Raw genomic sequence first — 6,000 nt, forward strand, 5'->3', positions numbered from 1 at the left:
CATATTTTATTGACTTGTTGTACATACGCAATACTTCATTGAATTTTGTTGTTGATCCATGAGTAAACATAAGCTCTATTTATTTATCTTTACTTTGTTTTTCAGTTGCATCAACTTATTATCAGTATACATGCATATGCATAACACTGTCCAACAAAAACACACTTTTTTTAAATCACTAGAACAGCATATGGTCAACTTAGTAGAGTTTGATCTCCTTATTCTTGATTTCATAGAATATAGACTGAACACATTCCGAACACAATGCCATGAAACATTACGTCATTACCTTTTTTCGTCATTGGCTAAACATATATTATTTGATTCATCAATACGTGAGACTCTGGTGATGTATAAGATAAGTAAAGCCTATTAAGGAAATCCTAGAACAAATATTCTGATGATTAAATTAACTTTTTATTCTGTACTATGAACATTACTCATCTAGATATCCATACATTATGACTTGATCTAGGCATGCTTATTTTAAACTCCATGGAAAACCTGATGACTCGTTTACGACCCGTAAAGAGTGAGGGATTCCAGAAAGTAGACATTCAAGGGAATACTCGGAGAAAATTATAAAAAAAATCAGATCCTAGTGGTCAGGGATGGTTTAGCGGGGATTCATCCCCACAAATGCACTCTTTTCTATTGGCGAAAGTCGATCCATAATTCATGATCTTCATCATAAAAGACAAGCGGGATTTTATGTCAAACCTTTAGCACTTCGTTTCTCTTTCTTTCTTTCTTTCTCTTGGTTTTGGTTTCGGCTGGGGAAGTCTAAATATATGGACTTTTCTTACGAGATTAATTCAAAAATGAGTTTTATCCTTTAAATATTGTCGTGGCCTTATTTCAAATTGACAACGATATATAGCTTATTTGGGGAAGGTCTTTTTATAAAAAAATATAGTTAATACTTTCAGTTATCGAATGAGATACTTTTAAACTTTTTGAATCAATTCGTCTTGTAGCTATGAGCCCCTGATTAAAAACCCACCTGTTTTCAACTTTGAACAATGATAACTCGAGGTATAAGCATGATACATACATTTTAAAACTAGTTTTAGAATTTGTTAACCTTAGGTTTTTAAATATATTCCCATAACTTATCTCTATCGTTAACACCCAGCGCTTAAAAATGATTTAAACCTTAAAAATAGCCAAAAATACAAAAAAAAAAAGTATAACTTTTTTCTGAAGGCCGCGATTCTAGCAAAGATAAAAAAAGGGCCATATTTGGAATCCGGAGATCAAACTCTACTAATTTAAGCATAAACTGTTTTTGTACAATTTTTGCTGTTGGACAGTGTCAACATTACGATTTGAGTTGTAGAAAATATAACTTGCCGGTATGCTACAAAAAGAAACTGAAAAGTGATATGCTAACAATTGATTTTCCAGAGCTATCATTAGTATTATTTTATTTTTGAATAGTGGACAACCAAATACCACGAGTGTGTGTGCTATTGAGAGACGGTGAGCAATGATGAGAATCCACTACAGAATGATCATGTTAAAAAAAAGAAACCGAAAATCAACATGGTATTCCGGACAATTTAAAGAATGTTTTCGAGGAGAGAAAGAATAATACTCATGACGGTTCATTTGATCAACTAAAATCGGCTGTGACTAGAGAGGAAGGAGAAAAGGATATAAACAAGGACATTTGTTAGAATTATTCCAATCTTGATCCCCAATTTTACTCTGAGTCCAAAAAGGACTTATTTTTATAACTCTGTAACAAATCATCAGGGATTTCGAAATCTATTGAGTTGAAATCTGGACTTAGTGGATGCCAAAAGTAACTCCTCCAAAAGCTAGGAAGATGAGTCTTGTATCACCCCTACATCATTTTTGACGTATGAGAAGGAGTCATAAAGTGTTGAAAGGTCTAAGTACCTTGTTTGAGGTGGAAATTTGCCCATGGAAGAAGATATTTCATCAGGATGGTGTTTACTTACTCTAAACTGTCAATTTTGACACGGGGTGCCTTACAAGATCTGCTGACGGCTCCCCTTCCATCATTGACTGTCGCTTTTGCATCCGATAGCATCCGATATGGCCAAAACTCAATCATTTTGAAAGTTCAATATAACTTCAACAGAAATTACTAACTCATCACAAAAAATAATGAAGGACAAGAAAAAAAAGAAAAAATGCTAATGAAAAACTTTGTTGACAATTGAGCACTTATTTACCACGAAATGTTTGGCAACGATATCTCGAAACCTTTGTGAGTCATATAAATTTAAATATTTGTTATAGTACTTAGGGTCCACCCTATTGATATAAGTAAACTAGCTCGACTTATACATACTATAGTTATACACTAACGTTGAGCAGTGAAATGTTAATCAAAAATGGGTACATTTTAACATGTATCTATATACTTTAGCTTAAAATATATATATGGACAATACGGTACATTAATATGCAATTAGCGCCTACAAATTGTATACAATTACTCCACCATCTTAGCTATTTATTATGCTACAGATTACCTAGATATAACACTCATAATATGAATATATATATGAAGGGTTTTTTTTTTTCATTTTCTGATAAGCATCTTTTTCAAACAAAAATATAATATAGAAACTATTAATAATATAAAGAAAGACTCTACCATAAAACGATACACTTTTAAACCCTCGATCCTTCATAAGATCTCTTCTTAACGAATAAAGCCTATATCGAAGAGTTGGATCCTTCTTTAAGAGATCATCATCTTGTCCAGGACATCTGCATTTCCCTGCTGATTGACTCAAACGACCTAAATATATTTACATTAAGTAAAGTTATGAGATATATTATATATTTACCGATGAGCAACAGAGATAGATATATAATTTTTTCCATATACATTTTCATTATACGTCAATCGACTGATTAATTTTATTTTCTGTATTGTATGGTGTTTATTTGTTTATTTCTCCTTAGAGATCGTTGTCAATCAATTTTGAATTATTGGTAAACATAGAAACACTGCTTTTTATGTGATTTTTTAAACATTATACACAAGTTACTTTAATTGTATATAAGAACCTTTCTTCCGAAAAGAAACTGAAAAAAAGTTCAAAATCAGTTTGTGGTTAGCCAATTCATCCCTCCAACTACGGTATTATTATTTAATAACAGGGCTCTCTAGATTTTTTGAAATAAATTCCTCGTGATATTTATTTACGTAACATCATTCAAATGGGAATTTACATTGGCAGATACTATCAGATTCTGATTTTAATGCACACTCATTCACGATATAGATAGTAACAATTATGGTGTAATAAGTAATGTTCATTATCATTTATGCTATGAAATATATCTATTTATAATAAGAAGAAAAAAAATGGGCACTCGGCAGACTGCAAAATCTACACCTGAAATCAAATTGAGTCATATATCTCAATTTGTTCCAACGTAATAGTCATGTTTACGTTATGTGTTACCTTAAGCTTGACCTCTCTAAATTTTATGGCCTTTTACTGTGACCATATTTAGTCCTTGTTCTAAGTTTGGTCACAATCGAAGAATAATGTTTACTGTAATTCTGGCGTCTAACAAACAAAAAGAGGCAAAACATAGCCTCCGTTAAACTTCATTGGCGGAGGTAAAAAGTCGTGAAAAGGGATTTTGATATTCTGGAAAAACTTTTTAGACCATGGCAAACGTTTCATTATTACCCAAGATTTTCAACATCAAAGAGTCAAGAAATAGAATGAAAAGAGTTTCATAGTTTTCCTTTGCATTACAATCTTATAAAATCAATATCTTATATTAGATTGGGGAAGAAGTAATTTCGTATTTTTTGCATTATAAGAAGTGTTACAATTTTCGGATTTAAACCAAGTTTGACAAGTTCTGTATGATAACCTGTTGCCAACGAGAATTCAACTTCATAATGACCTTTTCGTAGAAGCCCTTGTCCCAATTGCTAAAAAACTCTGACATCCAATTTTCACAGGCCTCTATTAAGGCAAAATTTGTACCCCAAGTGCATTGCCCATAGACAAAAACAGGTGGTAGTCACATGGTGCCAGGTTCAAAATGTAGTGGATGCATAAGAACTTCCCATCTGATCTCCCAGAGCTTCTTGTGCCTCATCAAAGATGTGTACGACCTGGTACTGTCCTGATGAAATACAACTAGTCTCCTATTCGAGTTTTTTTTGTGTATCTGGCCTTCTAAAAATGGTTCAAATGGTTTTATGATCGATATTGAGCTCCTGGAGGATGCTAAGACTGCTAACATGGCGGTCTATCTCGATATTTTCTGTGGTTTTATCAACATTTTCAACGGCAAGCCTGCTAGTTCTTTGAAAGTCCACTACACCAGAACGAAATCACTCAAACCACTGTTGTGCAACAATGACTGAAAATTTTTCTTGTCGCTCTCGACTAAGTTTTCCATTTCAGGTAGTAAAAATTTAAAATATGATTTATTTCTTCCTTTTACACCTCCATACTTCACGCACGATAATTCACGACTGAACAGTCCAAGCGCAATACTGTCCAAAAAGCGTTGGTATTATACACTCACACCTTAACAAGGCTTTATCGGACGATCCGATTCGACCAATAATAAACAAGATATACTGAGTTAAAAAAAGAGTGGGAATTACAAAAATAATTTTTCTCCCAACCTATTATTTTCCAACCATCTCCATCTTTGGATATCAATGAATACAATTCAAATGTTTTTAATACCAATTTTACAATATTTTGAACTTAAAAAAGGTATTATAAAAACTGGATCTGAGGTTTAAAAAAAGTTCTAAAAAATGAAGAACAATTTAACAAAAAACAAAATACTTTTTGAATTTTAATAAAGTATTAAACGGCACCTGCAGCTTATTTTCAGGTCTTTATAATGTTTATAAGTTATACTATCATGATTGATTTTACTATCCATGTGCGTGAGAAATAGCGCGTGTTTCGTGTATGTGTTAAATTTGGGTAAATATGAGAGTTCTGCAAGGGGAAAGGGGGGAGGGGAGAAAAATTGACAGCTGAAAATGAAATGCAGTGTAATTTTATATGTACATAAATGGCAGAACGCATTGAATGAATGCATAATTCCGAGAGAAAATGTAATTATACTATAATAAGGCAAAATATTTTTTTTCACAAAAAAATATTATATGCAAATTCTTGTTAGTTTCATACCAAACCTTTTTTTTTTAATATTTCTTTGTAAAGGAAGATTGTAATAATTTACTATTCCATTCATACACGAAAATTTATCTCTTCTGTTTGTATACAACTAATGAATAAAAAGTTTCATATAGATAAAATCTACATTAAATATGTAAACATATTTACTATAGATTAATACGGAAAATATTAAACAATATTTGTAGAAATGATATCATCTTATTGTTACAGTCATTTGTATTTATGAATATATTATTTAGGGAAACAGATGTCAATAATTTAAAAGTAATTGTAACAAATATTTGTTAAAAATGTACACAATTGAAATGGATTTTTTCTCAAAAAACTGTATGTATCTCAACTCTTCCTGTTCCTCAATTTTATAATGTTTTTTCTCATATATGTTACGTCCAAGTTGTGATTTTGTACAAGTTACAATTTGTATCATAATGTTCCTATCCCAGCCTAACAATTCATTAGTATATTATAAAAATTAGTTTGATATGCATTTCCCTTAAAGAAATGTAATAAAAAACCAGTGTCAATGTCATCCAAACATGTACTCTTTGGTGTGAACGGCGGAAGTACAGACGTATAGATGGAATACAAGAGTTTATGTAGCTACACTTATCCGTGACAGGTAATTTGATGGCCTACACTTTTTACCGCGTGACATTTTCGCTGTCTTTTTTAAGGATCGGTTCGAACTTAACTGTTATATCTTGATCAGATTAATTATAAAGCGAGGATAAGATCAAGAAAGGAAAGTAATGATTAAATAATTAATAGATAATATTAAAAAAGAAATATCCATGCAGTTCTAATATTATCTGGAGAAGCATAT

The 6,000-nt window shown here is 31.6% G+C and overlaps 1 protein-coding gene across 1 annotated transcript in view; it reads right to left on the minus strand.

Moving 5' to 3' along the window:
- LOC121132258 (uncharacterized) overlaps positions 1–2,893 on the minus strand; it is an 88,422-nt gene extending 85,529 nt beyond the window's left edge. The window contains exons 1-2 of the mRNA XM_040727625.2: positions 2,829–2,893; positions 2,633–2,779 (exon numbers count right to left, since the gene is read on the minus strand). The gene's annotated coding sequence lies outside the window, so the exon portion shown is untranslated. The remainder of the gene's footprint in view (positions 1–2,632; positions 2,780–2,828) is intronic.
- Between the last annotated feature and the right edge of the window lie 3,107 nt (positions 2,894–6,000).

This window comes from Lepeophtheirus salmonis, chromosome 2, assembly GCF_016086655.4.
Source record: "Lepeophtheirus salmonis chromosome 2, UVic_Lsal_1.4, whole genome shotgun sequence".
Classification (NCBI taxonomy): domain Eukaryota; kingdom Metazoa; phylum Arthropoda; class Copepoda; order Siphonostomatoida; family Caligidae; genus Lepeophtheirus; species Lepeophtheirus salmonis.